The sequence below is a fragment of the Bufo gargarizans genome, chromosome 4 (assembly GCF_014858855.1).
Source record: "Bufo gargarizans isolate SCDJY-AF-19 chromosome 4, ASM1485885v1, whole genome shotgun sequence".
In the NCBI taxonomy this organism is placed as follows: domain Eukaryota; kingdom Metazoa; phylum Chordata; class Amphibia; order Anura; family Bufonidae; genus Bufo; species Bufo gargarizans.
Window position 1 is genome coordinate 149911181 of NC_058083.1, and position 21416 is coordinate 149932596.

Below are 21416 nucleotides of genomic sequence, written 5' to 3' on the forward strand. Positions count from 1 at the left end.
ACAGAAAAATGTTAAAAAGGTGGACAACCCCAAATACTTGGCAGAGGAGTCAAAGTGGCTTGAAACCATAAAAGAAGCCAATCCCCTACCCAGTCAAGGTATTTCCTGCGTGTAGAGCCTTAAAGGGGTTGTCTCAAGTGGCATTTATCATGTAGATACAGTTAATACAAGGCACTTACTAATATATTGTGATTGTCCATGTTGCCTCCTTTGCTTGATAAATTTTTCCATCACATTAATACAGTTCTCGTTTCCATGGTTACGACCACCCTGCAATCCAGCAGTGGTGGTCATGCTAGCACACCATAGGTATAAGCCACCAAAAAGGCGCTTTTTCCTATATCCGCTGCTAGATAGCAGGGTGTTTGTAACCCTGGATACCAGCAATGTATAATGTGATGTATTAACTTTCTCTACATGATAAATGTTATTTGCTGAAGAGATAACCCCTTTAAGTAGAGGGTAGAAGCAGTAGACAGCCTCAAAATGTTAGCAGTAGGGGGATTGGTGGAGATAAAGTTAGCCGATTTTATGTTTTTAAGACTAACTTCGCCGCCAACATTGTTTAGCTGGAAACCCCCTTAAAGAGTAACTGTCAATACTTTCTATGAGCCCATCTTCAGAGAGGGCAGTGCTGAGCTGCATGCTTCTACCCCTTCATTTAAGTAATCTTTAAAAAATAAAAATAAAATTCAGGATTACACTTACCGGTAATAGTTTGTCCATGAGCCCATAACAGCACCCTTGAGAGACCGCCTCCATCCAGGACAGGAACTTGTGGAGAGCTCTTAAAGGGGTTGTCTCATCATGGACAATGGGGGCATATCGCTAGGATATGCCCTCATTGTCTTATAGGTGCGGGTCCCACCCCTGTGACCCGCACCTATATAGAGAACGGTGCCCCATAAGTGAAGGAGGGGCGCACTGCGCATGCGGAGCCACCCTCCATTCATTTTCTATGGGGTTGGCGAAGAAAGGTGAGCGCTGGCTCTGCTATTTCCATCTGCCCCATAAAAATGAATAGGAGTGGGGGCCGAGCATGGCTCCCATTCACTTCTATAGGGAGCCGGCTTGGTGGTGGCCAGACCGGACTCCTCCAGCCACCACCTTGCGGGCTCAGTTATCGATTTAGGTGCATACATTTTTTTTAATTTATTTTTTTACATATGTATTATATACAAACTGAAACATAGGGTGGGAATAAATCCCGGGTGCTGTCATGGGCTCATGGAAAAACAATTACCGGTAAGTGTATTTCTAAATTTCCCTTACGCCCATGACAGCACCCTTGAGAGAAGACTAGAATAGTAACTAGCTTAGGAGGAAAGGGGGGGGGGGGGGGACGGGGACTACTGCCTGCAAGACCTTTCTGCCAAAAGATAGACGGTCCTTAGGATCTAAATCTAACTTGTAGTGTTGAAAAAAAGTACACAGACTCTTCCAGGTAGCAGCCCTGCAAATTTGTTCTTATGATGCATCAACCCTCTGCCCAAGCAGTAGAAATGGATCTGATTGAGTGAGTACCAAATCCCAAAGGTGGAGGTTCACCCACTGAGGAATATGCTAAAGCAATAGCCCCCACTATCCATCTGTCTATATCATCTAGAAGAAACTTTATTACCTTTGTTCCTTCCACCAAACTGTACAAACAGTCTAAAGGATTTCCTCCACTGACCAGTGACTTTTAGATATTAAGACAGGCATCTTAACATCTAGACAATGGAATCTCCTCTCTTTCTCGTTCTTTGGGGATTGACACAAGGAAGGAAGAACAATGGCTTGGGATCTATGAAACAGGGAGACCACTTTAGGTAAAAAAGATGGATCTGGTTTAATGAGCACCCTATTTCTCCAGGATGTTAGTATAAGGAGGAGAGGTTTAAAAGGCAGAAATCTCACCCACTCGTATGGCTGAGGTGACGGCCACCAGAAAAGCAGTTTTGAAAGACAATGTTTTAATAAATAAATCCTGCAGAGGTTCGAAAGGAGGCTCCATCATTCTAGACAAAACTAGATTAAGATCCCACGGGGGAACAGAAGATCTAATCACAGGCTTAATCCTACTAACCACTTTAAAGGGAACCTGTCACCTGGATTTTGGGAATGGAGCTGAGGATATGGGGCTGCTAGATCGCCGCTAGCACATCCGCAATATCCAGTCCCCATAGCTCTGTGTGCTTTTATTGTGTCAAAAAAAAATAAAAAATTTGATAGATCTGCAAATTAACCTTAGACGAGTCCTGTTCCTGAAAGGAGTCCAGCGTGAAGGAGCCCAGAACTGTCCTGCATCCTCCGAATCTCCTCCCTGCTCCCCGACGTCACAAAGCTAGAGCGCTGTAATCTCACAGTATTTGACACAATAAAAGCACACAGAGCTATGAGGACCGGGTAAAGCGGATGTGCTAGCGGCAATCTAGCAGCTCATATCCTCAGCTCTATTCCCAAAATCCAGGTGACAGGTTCCCTTTAAAGAACCTTCTAATCCAAGGATGATTGGCAATAGGGAAATCAAAGAAAGCACTAAGGGCAGAAAATTAAACCTTAAGGGTGCTAAGTCTTAGGTTCCTAACAAGTTCTGTAAAAGATCCAGAATTTTTGACATAGGACGGAAACTCAAAGAATCTATCGGGACCTTAGAAAAGTTTAAGAAGGTCTTTCATACTCTGAGGTAAATAGTAGAGGTTACTTCTTTCCTACATGATAAAAGGGTAAATATAACTTCCTTAGATAAACCCTTACGCTCTACGATTTCCCCTTCAAATACCAGACTTAGAGGACCCTGAAACAACAGATCATGTCTGTCCGGGAGAATCCGCAAGGGATTGCTTCCTCAGTCACGTGAACCAGGTTCTTCTTGGCCAGAAAGGGGCAACTAGAATGAACCTTGTCTGTTCCTGCCTAAGCTTCTGTAATACCCTCGGAAGAAGTCTTAGAGGAGGAAAGGCATACAGAAGCTGATTCGGCCATGGAAGGGAGAAGGTGCCTATCCCTGATGGACAATCTCTTGGATTTAGAGAAAAGAATAGGCTGCATTTTTTTGTTCTGTCTGGTTGCAAAAAGGTCTACCTTAGGATGGCCCCACAGCTGAACTATCTGACTGAAGACCTCTTGATTTAAACACCATTCTCCCTGATCCAAACTGTTTCTGCTTAGATAATCTGCCACCATGTTTTACGTTCCCTTTAAGTGCACTGCCTTAATAAAACAAACATAAGGATTGATTAGAGAAAACATTTTTGCGGTTAAGGACATAAGATTTTCTGACCTTGTCTTGGAAGAGATATTTTATTGCAGACTGTACAGACTCCATTCTGACTTTCTTGTATTTGAGGTACTGATTTAAGTCTCTCAGGTTTAAAATCATTCTGAATGATCTGTCTAGCTTGGGTAAGAGAAAAATGGATGAATAAAACCCACTCCCCTTCTCTAAATCTGGAACGGGAAAAAGGACCTTTTTCCTTACAAGAGAAAAAAATTATAGTTTTAGTGCTAAGTGTCTTACAGAGTTTTGAACTAGATTTGTAACTTTTAGTGTTTCCGGTGGGGGAGAGATGAACTCTAGACGAAAACCGTCCTTTATGATACCAATAATCGAGGGGTTTGCTGTGATTTTTTCCCCAAGCCCGAGAAAAAAATAGAGAGTCTCCCCCCCCCCCCTCCACGGGACAGTAACAGTCATTGTTGACCAGCCTTGGGCCCTGAAGTGGACTGGGTACTAAAGAGGAATCCCTTATCCTTTCTACCTCTGTTTTCTTTCCAATTAATCTTCCTTTTGTCTGTTCTGTTGAAAATGTTTCTGTAAAAAAAAAAGTTGTCTCCTAGGGGGTCTGGAAATCGGAAACCCCTTTTTGTTGTCAAAAGACGACTGACTGTATAAATATATCAGGGGTCAGTACAGAGATCTATCCCATCATCTGTTTATCCCCAGGACTGTGACTGTGACGAGGGGACATCCTGTGCGTCTGGAGGAAAGAAGGTTGTACACAAACATAGAAAAGGATTCTTTACGGTAAGAGCAGTGAGACTATGGAACTCTCTGCCTGAGGAGGTGGTGATGGCGAGTACAATAAAAGAATTCAAGAGGGGCCTGGATGTATTTCTGGAGCGTAATAATATTACAGGCTATAGCTACTAGAGAGGGGTTGTTGATCCATGGAGTTATTCTGATTGCTTGATTGGAGTCGGGAAGGAATTTTTTATTCCCCTAAAGTGGGGAAAATTGGCTTGTACCTCAGTTTTTTTTTTGCCTTCCTCTGGATCAACTTGCAGGATAACAGGCCGAACTGGATGGACAAATGTCTTTTTTCAACCTTATGTACTATGTTAGATGCCTTTTCTAAAAGGTCATTCAAAACTGACCCAAAGAGGAAGTCTCCCTGGCACGGGATAGAGCAAAGCTTGTTTTTTGAACCAGTGTCACCAGACCACCCCTTAAGCCAAATGGCCATTCTAGCAGGATTAGATAGAGCTGCTGACCTGGCATTTAACCTTTACACGTCAGCAGAGGCATCCGAAATAAAGTCCACCGCTTTAAAGATAGTAGGAAACAACTGGTCTCTGGGAGGTTTTATTCTGGATATGGGATTCTAATTATTGTAGCCATAACTTTAAATATCTGGCAGTACCATACTTTTTTAAAGGTATACTTCGGCCCTATCCATCAGATCTTTCAAAGTGCCGAGGTCCTCAAAAGGCAAGGCAGACCTTTTAGAAATCTTGACGATTGGGGCGTCCAATTTAAGAGCCTTATCCCAGCAGGAGGACTCGCCCTCATCAAAAGGATATTTTCTTTTAACGCTTCTAGGGATAAAAAACTTCTTGTAAGGCTTCTTCCACTCTTTCTTAATTAAATATTTTATATTTTCGTTTAACGGAAAAACTCTCGCTCATTTGTGCCCCAGGTCAACAAACATTATATCTTGAATAGATTTTTGTTCCCTACATTAATCCACCTTCATAGTGGCTCTAATAGCCTTGAGCAGAGAATCCGTATCCTCAGGGGAAAATAAAGGTCTACCCGTGGTTTCTTCATTCGAGGAAGAGCTTGAATCTTCAAGGATTTCTCCTTGCTCATTCTCGTCTGAAGAATTCGAATCAGATATTATATTAGCGTCAGCCCTCTTTGGTATTCTAAAATAAAATAGGAGAATAAGCCCCTATTAATACTTGAAGAAAGAAAAAAAATATGAGGATTGACCCCCTTACCCCACCAGGAATAACAAATGGTCTGAGGTCATGACCTTCCTGGACATCAGCGTACTGACTACTCTCCTTCTCCATGATTCCAGACAGGGATAGAGTTTTCCATAAGTGGATCCACAGATGCTTGTAGGCAGGGACTGCAAGCTGAAGGGTTTAAATACCCTAGGTCAGGTCCCTGCTGGCGCTTCCATACAGCCAATGCTGAAGAGGATGTCCCTCCCCTTTCTTTCAGAACGCTCCTCATTCGTATCTACCTGCGTTCCAAATACCGGAAGTTGCGGGCCGAGAAAACTCTAAACCCACCCCCTGTAAGTTACTCTAGGACGGGAGGAAGGCATAGAAAAGGCCCCAGACCTCCTGAACACTGCCAGGAGGATCCAGCGGGCCAGTATCACCTCCGGGTTATGCTGGGACTGCCCAGGAACACCGGCCCGACAAAACACATCCAGGACAGAGAAGGATTGGCCCCAGACTTAGAAGGCATCTCCTACTGAAGTCTTACGCCGCGCCAGGTGACCCCTATAATTGTTGCACCTCAGGGGCTCCTGCAGCCCGATCCTAGCTCTCCACATAGAAGTCCTATCCATAGGACAGGAAACAGGAACTGATGGTATAGGGGCAGAGCCCCTCCTTAAGAGCTCTCCACAAAACGGCCATCACACGTCTGTTTTGACACCAATGATAGTCTATGGGGTTATTCACACGGCAGTGTTTTTGACAGACAGCGAATAACGGACGTCAACAAATAGAACATGTTTTATCTTGTCCATTTTTCACTGACTGGCTGACTGACCATACAATTGAATGTGTCCATTTTTAACGTCTGTTTCTCAGGAAGGCATCAGTGAAAAAAATGTTTTTTGCATGTAGCCTTATTCTTTAAAGGATGACTTAACAGGTTTAGGTCACACTTATGGACTGTTTACTGCCTAGCCAAAGTACGTTAAAAAACACTTTATTAAGTAATATTAAAAATGAAACTCCACACAAATAGGCTAGCAGGGTGAACTGGAATTTTCACAGACTAATTATACGCTGATTCCTAGTAACACCCTACTACAAAGACTCCTTTATATTTAGGAGTATATACAGGTCCTTCTAAAAAAATTAGCATATTGTGATAAAGTTCATTATTTTCTGTAATGTACTGATAAACATTAGACTTTCATATATTTTAGATTCATTACACACAACTGAAGTAGTTCAAGCCTTTTATTGTTTTAATATTGATGATTTTGGCATACAGCTCATGAAAACCCAAAATTTCTATCTAAAAATAATTAGCATATCATGAAAAGGTTCTCTAAACGAGCTATTAACCTAATCATCTGAATCAACTAATTAACTCTAAACACCTGCAAAAGATTCCTGAGGCTTTTAAAAACTCCCAGCCTGGTTCATTACTCAAAACCGCAATCATGGATAAGACTGCCGACCTGACTATTGTCCAGAAGGCCATCATTGACACCCTCAAGAGGGTAAGACACAGAAAGAAATTTCTGAACGAATAGGCTGTTCCCAGAGTGCTGTATCAAGGCACCTCAGTGGGAAGTCTGTGGGAAGGAAAAAGTGTGACAGAAAACGCTGCACAACGAGAAGAGGTGACCGGACCCTGAGGAAGATTGTGGAGAAGGACCGATTCCAGACCTTGGGGGACCTGCGGAAGCAGTGGACTGAGTCTGGAGTAGAAACATCCAGAGCCACTGTGTACAGGCGTGTGCAGGAAATGGGCTACAGGTGCCGCATTCCCCAGGTCAAGCCACTTTTGAACCAGAAACAGCGGCAGAAGCGCCTGACCTGGGCTACAGAGAAGCAGCACTGGACTGTTGCTCAGTGGTCCAAAGTACTTTTTTCGGATGAAAGCAAATTTTGCATGTCATTCGGAAATCAAGGTGCCAGAGTCTGGAGGAAGACTGGGGAGAGGGAAATGCCAAAATGCCTGAAGTCCAGTGTCAAATACCCAAGAATCGCGTAATGGATTCCACTACCACGGACCAAGTTAGCGGAATCCATAACGCCATTCTTCAATAACCTAAACCCAAATTTATTTATTTATTTTTTATGTATGTTTATTTATCGTTTTCTTCATATAAAACACAGAAACAGAAGAGGCAAGAAAGCCCAAGAAACACAAGGACTAGACATTGCAAATATAAAATTATACACCAACATGTAATACATAATTGCAATAGGCAATGACAGTTCTAACCTTATCTAAATTGCTTTCATTTCACAAAAAGAAAAAGGAAAATACAACAAAAAATAAACCATATACCCCCTCCCCTCCACCCTCGGTTGTCTTGGGAGTGTCCATAAGGCGATTTATTTCCAGTAATCTCTTTTCAGGACTTTGTATCGTCCCCTTTCCCTCCTGCTTAATTTTTTGCACTCATTCTTACACCTCTTTCCACCTGACAGGCATACTAATCTCTCTGCACCCTCTCGCATACATTTTTCCACTCTGCGACACTTGGTGGTCTGTCCGCTCCCCACCCTCTGGCGAGCGCGAGCTTTAATCCGTTTTCCCATTTCCTTTCACTTTCTTTGTCCACCCCGATTTTCCTAATATCTCCCAATACTGCTATAGTAATCGCCAATGGGGCGTAACACCCCGTTACTCTGGTGAGGTCCTGGAAAACTTGGGTCCAGTAATCCTGCACAATGGGGCAGTACCAGATCAGATGAATAAAATCTGCATTCTCCTCTCTACACTTCCAACATTTTGCGTCCCTTGTTTTGTACATCTTACTCAATGCCCACGGGGTTATACAAGTCCGGTGGAGGATAAAAAAACGGCGTCAATCGGAAACTACTGGAGATGGTGCTCCTCTTTATACTTTTATAAATACTTCTCCAATCCAAAGTACCAGGTTCCACCTCTAGTGCCCATTTATTTTCACTATTAAATCTAGTCACCCCTCCTAACCCCTTCTTTATTTTTTTGTAAATCTGTGAAATTGATACTTTACTTCCAATTCTCTGATAACAGAATTCCCCAAATTCTGAGTGTTTCGTATTTAAATATTCTCTATTCTCAGTTGAATCAAATGCGTGTTTTAATCTGGCATATCTAAACCATGAGAGGCTATCTAAATCTGTACTAAGCCCCATTTCCTCTAGTGTCTTCACCTGTCCTTCCACCACTATCTGCGACACGTACCTAATACCTTTTCTCTCCCAGAATACATAATCTTCTAACTTCCAAAACTCCCTTAAATTCAAATTTCCCCAAATTGGAGTGAACCTTAAAGAATAATTTATGCCCAATAACTATTCAAAAGACTCCGTGGGTTTCAGTATTTTCACATTACTATCCTCCTGCCCTATTTCGTGGCCAATTGGGAGCAGCACCGATTTTGTCCAATTCACCCTATATATCTCAAAGGGGAGGCCATCCAGCCCGAGACTAGAATTGCCCTGAATAGTTTTCAATGTGTCCCATAATTCCTGCACTTTAATAGGGCCGTTCAATAAGTCCCTCTCCTCCTCAGAGAGTCTGGGGATCGGCACTCCCTCCAAAAAGAGTCTAACATCCCCCCCCCACGGAGTAGAGGTCCCTGTAGTATTTAATAAATTCCTGCTCTATTTCTCCCTGGCTGGTTGCCATCCCCCCCATCTCTCCCCTCAACACTCCTTATCCTATTACCTCCCCTTTGATTCTGTACAAGAGTGGACAGTAATCTCCCCGACTTTCCGGATTCCCTAAAATACCGTGCCCCCTCAAAAAACACTTTTTGTTGTGCCTTATCCGTCAAGTAATTTATTAATACAGGTTTGGCCTCATATAACTGTCCCGTCAATTCTGGAAGTTTCTTGATCAAAAGTTCTGCTTCTATTTCTTTTATTCTATCTCCCAACTCTCTCTCCTGCTTAGCAAAACCACTTTTTACCAAATTCATCAGGAGTAGTGTTGAGCAAACTTGTATTTTAAGTTCGGCGTCTAAAGTTCGGGTTATCGAAGAATCGCATTATGGATTCCACTACCACGGATCAAATTATGGTCCGTCCGTGGTAGCGGAATCCATAACGCGATTCTTCGATAACCCGAACTTTAGACGCCGAACTTAAAATACAAGTTCGCTCAACACTAATCAGGAGCATTAGACCCTAGTGTTTTGGCAGACGTCATATATTACGACCCTGATGGTGGGTATGCAATGGCTTTGCCAAACACTTTTAGGTCTGCTGACTTAAGAGACGCTGCACGCTTCTGATACTGTACATGCAGCAGCGAGCCTTCCGGCACTGTTGTGGCCATGGCGTGTGAGGCGTGCAGTGTTTAAATGGAGATATCCCCTCCCCTACTGTTGCTAAGCCTCTAACAGGCACCCAGTAGGCATACGATCGCTAGCTGGCCACACCAATTGCTGTCGTCATCACCAGTGGACAGGCAGCCCATTGCATAGCCATACGCGTCGGCTCCGCCTGCTTCTGTCCTCATTCGTCGCTATGGCAAAGGGGGAGTCAATTGATTGTGACGTTTGCTTGAGTCATCAACTGGGCTGGGACATATAATCCATCGGATTAATTCATGTTCAGGTAACCCCGGTGTATATACAATCAGAACAAGGAAAAAGAGAAATGTCTGTCATAAGTGGTTACCAGAGAGTAAATAATGTAAAAAGATGGATACAGAATTCACTCCTACTTGAGACGCAAAGTGTCCTATTTTGTACAGTACCCTAAAAGTCCCCATAGGTTGCAGAAGCGTCAGACATTGACACTCATACTAGAACATCAGGGACATATCTAGGTCTCACTTATGAACATACTTGGAACAGAAGGGACATATTAGGGTCCCAATCAAAGGATGATCTTAGTATATAATCAAAATGGAGAGATCACAGTGGAGGAGAGTCATCAGAGGGAGCAAATTACTATTAAGGTTGGAGGCCAAAAAAGCATCTCTTCCACTGGCCAATAGGAGTATAGAGAATTGCTCTCATTCGATAAAGCATGCGAATGAAATCGCATCGTTCAAACCATTTGACTTGACCGTATTTAGTGTGTAGATCCACTGCGCCTCCTTTCTGAGAAGCAGTGTGTCAATGTCACCTTCCCTGGGTGGTGGTCTAACATGTTCGATGCCCTGAAATTTGAAGCAATCAGTTGTTCTTGGGTGGCAAGTTGTTACATGTTGCGCAATAGGTGCATCACCAGAGTTTCTGATCTTCAATAGGTGTTCCCCTATGCGCCTCCTAAATTCACGCTTAGTTTTCCCTACATACTGTGATCCACAGATGCAGGTCGCAAGGTATACCACCCCTACTGTCTTGCAGTTAATAAAGGATTTGATGTTATACTCATGTCCTGTGGTTGAGCTTGTGAAACATGCACCCTTTAAGATCACTTTGCAGGCTATACAATTCCCACATTTATATGTGCCATTTGGTATATTTGCCCCTAACCAGGTCTCATTCACAGACCTAAAACCAGCGTCTAAAAAATATCCTCCAGTGGGAAACTACTTGCCTCTATGTCTTTCTCACTGTTGTCACGGAAAAAATACGATCCCTACATGTCCTTACCCTAGAAACATAACAGAGCAGGAGCAACTAGCATTATCACAATTACAACGCGACTCAAGTATTGTGATAAAACCTTCGGACAAGGGGGGAAACACAGTAGTCCTTGATGTCAACACATATATACAGATGTGTAAGAGAATTCTTGATGATAGGACATGCTATATCAAGCTAGATCACAACCCCCTTCAGGCCTATAAAAATGAACTTAATCAGATTCTCAGTAGAGCAAAATGGCGCAAGCTGATAAGTGCAAGCGAACTTGCATATCTGCTACCCATATACCCGACACTACCGGCCTTCTACAGGCTACCCAAAATACACAAGGGGACTGATCCCTTAAAGGGAAGGCCGATAGTGTTGGGAATTGGTAGTCTCACTGAAAGAATCAGCATTTATGTTGATAAAATACTTAGGCCTTTTGTGTTCAGCCTGCCGTCCGTTCTTTGTCAGGGATTCTATGGACGTGTTGAGGAGACTAAATGATATTAGATGTGACAGTGACACCTCACTTGCCAGCTTGGATGTAGAAGCTTTGTATAGCTCCATCCCACACCAACGTGGCTGTGAGGCAGTACAGACATTCTTACTGGAGAGAGGTTCTCATCTTCAGGAACATAATGAACTTGTCATCACATTGCTCAATTTCATTCTGTACCATAACATCTTTATGTTTGACTGTTCTCTCTACCGCCAGCTCATGGGGGTGGCGATGGGCAGTCCCTGTGCCCCTACCTTCGCCAACCTCTACCTGGGCTGGTGGGAAAGAGAGACGTTTTTTAATGATGAGATGGAAGAATGGACCTCATCCATATTATTATGGATGAGGTTCATTGATGATATATTCATCCTATGGAAAGGTACAAAGAAGAAGTTCATGGATTTTGTATCTAGGCTGAATATAAATTCCTTGGGCCTCTACTTCACATCAGTAATTGATGATAAACATATCACTTTTTTGGACCTTGCGATCGAGATTGACCGCTCTGGATATCTCAAAACGAAAGTGTTTCGTAAACCCACAGCCACCAATGCCCTCTTGAGGTGGGAAAGTGGACATCCATACCCACTCAAGAGGGTTATTCCCAAGGGGCAGTATCTTAGAATGAGACGAAACTGTTCCCAGTGGTCTGATTTTAAGGCAGCTGTTCAGCAGACGACCTTGAAAAACGGTTTGTTGAGAAGGGATACCCTAAACCCGTTCTAAAGGAGGCCTATTAACATAAGGAGATGCGTGCACTGCTGACTGAACACTGGGAGATTCTTGAAACTGACCCATATGTTGGGCACCTAGTGGGTGGGTATCCCCACGCATAACATTAAGGATAAGGTGGTCCACAGTGCCTTTAATTTTCCAACAAATGAGACCTGGTTAGGGGCAAATATACCAAATGGCACATATAAATGTGGGAATTGTATTGCCTGCAAAGTGATCTTAAAGGGTGCATGTTTCACAAGCACAACCACAGGACATGAGTATAACATCAAATCCTTTATTAACTGCAAGACAGTAGGGGTGGTATACCTTGCGACCTGCATCTGTGGATCACAGTATGTAGGGAAAACCAAGCGTGAGTTTAGGAGGCGCATAGGGGAACACCTATTGAAGATCAGAAACTCTGGTGGTACACCTATTGTGCAACATGTAACAACTTGCCACCCAAGAACAACTGAGTGCTTCAAATTTCAGGGCATCGAACATGTGAGACCACCACTCAGGGGAGGTGACATTGACACACTGCTTCTCAGAAAGGAGGCGCAGTGGATCTTCACACTAAATACGGTCAAGCCAAAAGGTTTGAACGATGCAATTTCATTCGTATGCTTTATCGAATGAGAGCAATTCTCTATACTCCTATTGGCCAGTGGAAGAGATCATTTTTGGGCCTCCAGCCTTAATAGTAATTTGCTCCCTCTGATGACTCTCCTCCACGATGCCGAAAAAATATGGGTGGACAGCACTCCTTGGTAATGATGTATCGGGTGCTCGTCTCCAGGAGGGGTGGTAAAAAGCCCCTAGTAGAACAACTTGTAGATATCCAGAAAAATAAAAAACGGAGACAGCACGTCCAAAAAGGTGCAAAAAGTGGAATTTATCTTCTCCACGATGATCTCTCCATTTTGATTATATACTAAGATCATCCTTTGATTGGGACCCTAATATGTCCCTTCTGTTCCAAGTATGTTCATAAGTAAGACCTACAGTACAGACCAAAAGTTTGGACACACCTTCTCATTCAAAGAGTTTTCTTTATTTTCATGACTATGAAAATTGTAGATTCACACTAAAGGCATCAAAATATGAATTAGCACATGTGGAATTATATACATAACAAAAAAGTGTGAAACAACTGAAAATATGTCCTATTCTAGGTTCTTCAAAGTAGCCACCTTTTGCTTTGATTACTGCTTTGCACACTCTTGGGATTCTCTTGATGAGCTTCATGAGGTAGTCACCTGAAATGGTTTTCACTTCACAGGTGTGCCCTGTCAGGTTTAATAAGTGGGATTTCTTGCCTTATAAATGGGGCTGGGAACATCAGTTGCCTAGTGGACAAGTCAGGTGGATACACAGCTGATAGTCCTACTGAATAGACTGTTAGAATTTGTATTATGGCAAGAAAAAAGCAGCTAAGTAAAGAAAAACGAGTGGCCATCATTACTTTAAGAAATGAAGGTCAGTCAGTCCGAAAAATTGGGAAAACTTTGAAAGTGTCCCCAAGTGCAGTCACAAAAACCATCAAGGGCTACAAAGAAACTGGCTCACATGCGGACTGCCCCAGGAAAGGAAGACCAAGAGTCACCTCTGCTGCGGAGGATAAGTTCCTCCGAGTCACCAGCCTCAGAAATCGCAGGTTAACAGCAGCTCAGATTAGAGACCAGGTCAATGCCACACAGAGTTCTAGCAGCAGACACATCTCTAGAACAACTGTTAAGAGGAGACTGTGTGAATCAGGCCTTCATGGTAGAATATCTGCTAGGAAACCACTGCTAAGGACAGGCAACAAGCAGAAGAGACTTGTTTGGGCTAAAGAACACAAGGAATGGACATTAGACCAGTGGAAATCTGTGCTTTGGTCTGACGAATCCAAATTTGAGATCTTTGGTTCCAACCACCGTGTCTTTGTGCGACGCAGAAAAGGTGAACGGATGCACTCTACATGCCTCGTTCCCACCGTGAAGCATGGAGGAGGAGGTGTGATGGTGTGGGGGTGCTTTGCTGGTGACACTGTTGGGGATTTATTCAAAATTGAAGGCATACTGAACCAGCATGGCTACCACAGCATCTTGCAGCGGCATGCTATTCCATCCGGTTTGCGTTTAGTTGGACCATCATTTATTTTTCAACAGGACAATGACCCCAAACACACCTCCAGGCTGTGTAAGGGCTATTTGACCATGAAGGAGAGTGATGGGGTGCTGCGCCAGATGACCTGGCCTCCACAGTCACCGGACCTGAACCCAATCAAGATGGTTTGGGGTGAGCTGGACCGCAGAGTGAAGGCAAAAGGGCCAACAAGTGCTAAGCATCTCTGGGAACTCCTTCAAGACTGTTGGAAGACCATTTCAGGTGACTACCTCTTGAAGCTCATCAAGAGAATGCCAAGAGTGTGCAAAGCAGTAATCAAAGCAAAAGGTGGCTACTTTGAAGAACCTAGAATATGACATATTTTCAGTTGTTTCACACTTTTTTGTTATGTATATAATTCCACATGTGTTAATTCATAGTTTTGATTCCTTCAGTGTGAATCTACAAGTTTCATAGTCATGAAAATAAAGAAAACTCTATGAATGAGAAGGTGTGTTTAAACTTTTGGTCTGTACTGTATATATGTCCCTGATGTTCTAGTATGAGTGTCAATGTCTGACGCTTCTGCAACCTATAGGGACTTTCAGGGTACTGTACAAAATGGGACACTTTGCGTCTCAAGTAGGAGTGAATTCTGTATCCATCTTTTTACATTATTTATTCTGGTAACCACTTATGACAGACATTTCTCTTTTTCCTTGTTCCGATTGTATATACACCGGGGTTACCTGAACATGAATTGAGCCGATGGATTATATGTCCCAGCCCAGTTGATGACTCAAGCAAACGTCACGATCAATTGACTCCCCCCTTGCCATAGCGACGAATGAGGACAGGAGCAGGCGGAGCCGACGCGTATGGCTATGCAATGGGCTGCCTGTCCACTGGTGATGACGACAGCAATGGGTGCGGCCAGCTAGCGATCGTACGCCTATTGGATGCCTGTTAGAGGCTTGGCAACAGAAGGGGAGGGGATATCTCCATTTAAACACTGCACGCCTTGCGCGTGCTACGGCCACTACAGCGCCGGACCATAACTTGGTCCGTGGTAGCGGAATCCATAATGCGATTCTTCGATAACCCGAACTTTAGACGCCGAACTTAAAACACAAGTTCGCTCAACACTACTCCTGATGAATTACCGACAAGAGTCAGAAGGGAAACGCGTCGAGCATTAACCACTTCAGCCCCGCTAGGTGAAACCCCCTTCATGACCAGGCCACTTTTTACACTTCGGCACTACACTCCTTTCACCGTTTATCGCTCGGTCATGCAACTTACCACCCAAATGAATTTTACCTCCTTTTCTTCTCACTAATGGAGCTTTCATTTGGTGGTATTTTATTGCTGCTGACATTTTTACTTTTTTTGTTATTAATCAAAATGTAACGATTTTTTTGCAAAAAAATGACATTTTTCACTTTCAGCTGTGAAATTTTGCAAAAAAAACGACATCCATATATAAATTTTTCGCTAAATTTATAGTTCTACATGTCTTTGATAAAAATAAAAATGTTTGGGCAAAAAAAAAAATGGTTTGGGTAAAAGTTATAGCATTTACAAACTATGGTACAAAAATGTGAATTTCCGCTTTTTGAAACGGCTCTGATTTTCTGAGCACCTGTCATGTTTCCTGAGGTTCTACAATGCCCAAACAGTAGAAAACCCCCACAAATGACCCCATTTCGGAAAGTAGACACCCTAAGGTATTCGCTGATGGGCATAGTGAGTTCATAGAACTTTTTATTTTTTGTCACAAGTTAGCGGAAAATGATGATGATTTTTATTTTTTTATTTTTTTCTTACAAAGTCTCATATTCCACTAACTTGCGACAAAAAATAAAAAATTCTAGGAACTCACCATGCCCCTCACAGAATACCTTGGGGTGTCTTCTTTCCAAAATGGGGTCACTTGTGGGGTAGTTATACTGCCCTGGCAATTTAGGGGCCCAAATGTGTGAGAAGAACTTTGCAATCAAAATGTGTAAGAAATGACCGGTGAAATCCGAAAGGTGCACTTTGTAATATGTGCCCCTTTGCCCACCTTGGCAGCAAAAAAGTGTCACACATGTGGTATCGCCGTACTCAGGAGAAGTTGGGGAATGTGTTTTGGGGTGTCATTTTACATATACCCATGCTGGGTGAGAGAAATATCTTGGCAAAAGACAACTTTTCCCATTTTTTTATACAAAGTTGGCATTTGACCAAGATATTTTTCTCACCCAGCATGGGTATATGTAAAATGACACCCCAAAACACATTCCCCAACTTCTCCTGAGTACGGCGATACCAGATGTGTTACACTTTTTTGCTGCCAAGGTGGGCAAAGGGGCACATATTCCAAAGTGCACCTTTCGGATTTTGCAGGGCATTTTTTACACATTTTGATTGCAAAGTTCTTCTCACACATTTGGGCCCCTAAATTGCCAGGGCAGTATAACTACGCCACAAGTGACCCCATTTTGGAAAGAAGACACCCCAAGGTATTCCGTGAGGGGCACTGCGAGTTCCTAGAATTTTTTATTTTTTGTCACAAGTTAGCGGAAAATGATGATTTTTTTTTTTTCTCTTTTTTCCTTACAAAGTCTCATATTCCACTAACTTGCGACAAAAAATAAAAAATTCTAGGAACTCGCCATGCCCCTCACGGAATACCTTGGGGTGTCTTCTTTCCAAAATGGGGTCACTTGTGGGGTAGTTATACTGCCCTGGCAATTTAGGGGCCCAAATGTGTGAGAAGAACTTTGCAATCAAAATGTGTAAGAAATGACCGGTGAAATCCGAAAGGTGCACTTTGTAATATGCGCCCCTTTGCCCACCTTGGCAGCAAAAAAGTGTCACACATGTGGTATCGCCGTACTCAGGAGAAGTTGGGGAATGTGTTTTGGGGTGTCATTTTACATATACCCATGCTGGGTGAGAGAAATATCTTGGCAAAAGACAACTTTTCCCATTTTTTTATACAAAGTTGGCATTTGACCAAGATATTTTTCTCACCCAGCATGGGTATATGTAAAATGACACCCCAAAACACATTCCCCAACTTCTCCTGAGTACGGCGATACCAGATGTGTCACACTTTTTTGCTGCCAAGGTGGGCAAAGGGGCACATATTCCAAAGTGCACCTTTCGGATTTTGCAGGGCATTTTTTACACATTTTGATTGCAAAGTTCTTCTCACACATTTGGGCCCCTAAATTGCCAGGGCAGTATAACTACGCCACAAGTGACCCCATTTTGGAAAGAAGACACCCCAAGGTATTCCGTGAGGGGCACTGCGAGTTCCTAGAATTTTTTATTTTTTGTCACAAGTTAGCGGAAAATGATGATTTTTTTTTTTTTCTCTTTTTTCCTTACAAAGTCTCATATTCCACTAACTTGCGACAAAAAATAAAAAATTCTAGGAACTCGCCATGCCCCTCACGGAATACCTTGGGGTGTCTTCTTTCCAAAATGGGGTCACTTGTGGGGTAGTTATACTGCCCTGGCAATTTAGGGGCCCAAATGTGTGAGAAGAACTTTGCAATCAAAATGTGTAAGAAATGACCGGTGAAATCCGAAAGGTGCACTTTGTAATATGCGCCCCTTTGCCCACCTTGGCAGCAAAAAAGTGTCACACATGTGGTATCGCCGTACTCAGGAGAAGTTGGGGAATGTGTTTTGGGGTGTCATTTTACATATACCCATGCTGGGTGAGAGAAATATCTTGGCAAAAGACAACTTTTCCCATTTTTTTATACAAAGTTGGCATTTGACCAAGATATTTTTCTCACCCAGCATGGGTATATGTAAAATGACACCCCAAAACACATTCCCCAACTTCTCCTGAGTACGGCGATACCAGATGTGTCACACTTTTTTGCTGCCAAGGTGGGCAAAGGGGCACATATTCCAAAGTGCACCTTTCGGATTTTGCAGGGCATTTTTTACACATTTTGATTGCAAAGTTCTTCTCACACATTTGGGCCCCTAAATTGCCAGGGCAGTATAACTACGCCACAAGTGACCCCATTTTGGAAAGAAGACACCCCAAGGTATTCCGTGAGGGGCACTGCGAGTTCCTAGAATTTTTTATTTTTTGTCACAAGTTAGCGGAAAATGATGATTTTTTTTTTTTCTCTTTTTTCCTTACAAAGTCTCATATTCCACTAACTTGCGACAAAAAATAAAAAATTGTAGGAACTCGCCATGCCCCTCACGGAATACCTTGGGGTGTCTTCTTTCCAAAATGGGGTCACTTGTGGCGTAGTTATACTGCCCTGGCAATTTAGGGGCCCAAATGTGTAAGAAGTACCTTGAAATCAAAATGTGTAAAAAATGGCCTGCGAAATCCGAAAGGTGCCCCTTTGCCCACCTTGGCTGCAAAAAAGTGTCACACATGTGGTATCGCCGTACTCAGGAGAAGTTGGGCAATGTGTTTTGGGGGGTCATTTTACATATACCCATGCTGGGTGAGAGAAATATCTTGGCAAAAGACAACTTTTCCCATTTTTTTTATACAAAGTTGGCATTTGACCAAGATATTTTTCTCACCCAGCATGGGTATATGTAAAATGACACCCCAAAACACATTCCCCAACTTCTCCTGAGTACGGCGATACCACATGTGTGACACTTTTTTGCAGCCTAGATGCGCAAAGGGGCCCAAATTCCTTTTAGGAGGGCATTTTTAGACATTTGGATCCCAGACTTCTTCTCACACTTTCGGGCCCCTAAAAAGCCAGGGCAGTATAAATACCCCACATGTGACCCCACTTTGGAAAGAAGACACCCCAAGGTATTCAATGAGGGGCCTGGCGAGTTCCTAGAATTTTTTTTTTTTTTGCATAAGTTAGCGGATATTGATTTTTTTTGTTTTTTTTCTCACAAAGTCTCACTTTCCGCTAACTTAGGACAAAAATTTCAATCTTTCATGGACTCAATATGCCCCTCACGGAATACCTTGGGGTGTCTTCTTTCCGAAATGGGGTCACATGTGGGGTATTTATACTGCCCTGGCTTTTTAGGGGCCCTAAAGCGTGAGAAGTCTGGAATATAAATGTCTAAAAATGTTTACGCATTTGGATTCCGTGAGGGGTACGGCGAGTTCATGGGAGATTTTATTTTTTGACACAAGTTAGTGGAATATGAGACTTAGTAAGAAAAAACAAAAACAAAAACAAACAAAAAATTTCCGCTAACTTGTGCCAAAAAAAATGGCTGAATGGAGCCTTACCAGGGGGGGAGTGATCAATGACAGGGGGGTGATCAATGACAGGGGGGTGATCACCCATATAGACTCCCTGATCACCCCCCTGTCATTGATCACCCCCCCTGTAAGGCTCCATTCAGACGTCCGCATGATTGTTACGGATCCATGGATACATGGATCGGATCCACAGAACGCATGCGGACGTCTGAATGGAGCCTTATAGGGGGGTTATCAATGACAGGGGGTTATCAGGGTAATCAGGGTGATCACCCCCCTGTCACTGATCACCCCCCCTGTAAGGCTCCATTCAGACATCCGCATGATTTTTTACGGATCCATGGATACATGGATCGGATCCACAGAACGCATGCGGACGTCTGAATGGAGCCTTACAGGGGGGTTATCAATGACAGGGGGTGATCAGGGTAATCAGGGTGATCACCCCCCTGTCACTGATCACCCCCCCTGTAAGGCTCCATTCAGACATCCGCATGATTTTTTACGGATCCATGGATACATGGATCGGATCCACAGAACGCATGCGGACGTCTGAATGGAGCCTTACAGGGGGGTTATCAATGACAGGGGGTGATCAGGGTAATCAGGGTGATCACCCCCCTGTCACTGATCACCCCCCCTGTAAGGCTCCATTCAGACATCCGCATGATTTTTTACGGATCCATGGATCGGATCCACAGAACGCATGCGGACGTCTGAATGGAGCCTTACAGGGGGGTTATCAATGACAGGGGGTGATCGGGGTAATCAGGGTGATCACCCCCCTGTCACTGATCACCCCCCCTGTAAGGCTCCATTCAGACATCCGCATGATTTTTTACGGATCCATGGATACATGGATCGGATCCACAGAACGCATGCGGACGTCTGAATGGAGCCTTACAGGGGGGTTATCAATGACAGGGGGTGATCAGGGTGATCACCCCCCTGTCACTGATCACCCCCCCTGTAAGGCTCCATTCAGACATCCGCATGATTTTTTACGGATCCATGGATACATGGATCGGATCCACAGAACGCATGCGGACGTCTGAATGGAGCCTTACAGGGGGGTTATCAATGACAGGGGGTGATCAGGGAGTGTATATGGGTGATCACCCGCCTGTCATTGATCACCCCCCTGTAAGGCTCCATTCAGACGTCCGCATGATTTTTACGGATCCATGGATCGGATCCGTAAAAATCATGCGGACGTCTGAATGGAGCCTGACAGGGCGGTGATCAATGACAGGGGGTGATCAGGGAGTGTATATGGGTGATCACCCGCCTGTCATTGATCACCCCCCTGTAAGGCTCCATTCAGACGTCCGCATGATTTTTACGGATCCATGGATACATGGATCGGATCCGTAAAAATCATGCGGACGTCTGAACGGAGCCTGACAGGGGGGTGATCAGGGAGTTTATATGGGGTGATCAGGGGTTTATAAGGGGTTAATAAGTGACCGGGGGGGGGGGGGGGGGGGGGGGGGTGTAGTGTAGTGTAGTGTAGTGTTTGGTGGGACTGTACTGACCTACCTGAGTCCTCTGGTGGTCGATCCTAATAAAAGGGACCACCAGAGGACCAGGTAGGAGGTATATTAGACGCTGTTATGAAAACAGCGTCTAATATACCTGTTAGGGGTTAAAAAATTCGGATCTCCAGCCTGCCAGCGAGCGATCGCCGCTGGCAGGCTGGAGATCCACTCGCTTACCTTCTGTTCCTGTGAGCGCGCGCGCCTGTGTGCGCGCGTTCACAGGAAATCTCGCGTCTCGCGAGATGACGCGTATATGCGTCCAGGAGGAGTAAAGCAACCACCTCCCGGACGCATATCTGCGTACAGCGGTCGGGAGGTGGTTAAACTGCAGTACAAGACATACATGCAGACTGACTCACTTTCATATTGAGCCTGCTAGGGAAAAATCCTCTGAGTGGGAGATCATAGATAGCACTTACTAAGGGATCTACAACCCTGTGTATTGAGTGCAATATGTTTTTCTAGGGTCACAAGAGGAATTACTCCTAAATATAAAGGAGTCTCTGTAGTACGGTGTTACTAGGAATCAGCGTATAATTAGTCAGTGAAAATTCCAGTTCACCCTGCTAGCCTATTTGTGTGGAGTTGCATTTTTAATATTACTTAATAAAGTGTTTTTTAACGTACTTTTGCGAGGCAGTAAACAGTTTCTG

General features: G+C 43.7%; 1 protein-coding gene across 2 annotated transcripts in view; it reads right to left on the reverse strand.

Moving 5' to 3' along the window:
- DHX36 (DEAH-box helicase 36) overlaps positions 1-21416 on the reverse strand; it is a 92639-nt gene that overhangs the window by 6054 nt on the left and 65169 nt on the right. The gene's annotated exons all lie outside the window — the stretch shown is intronic.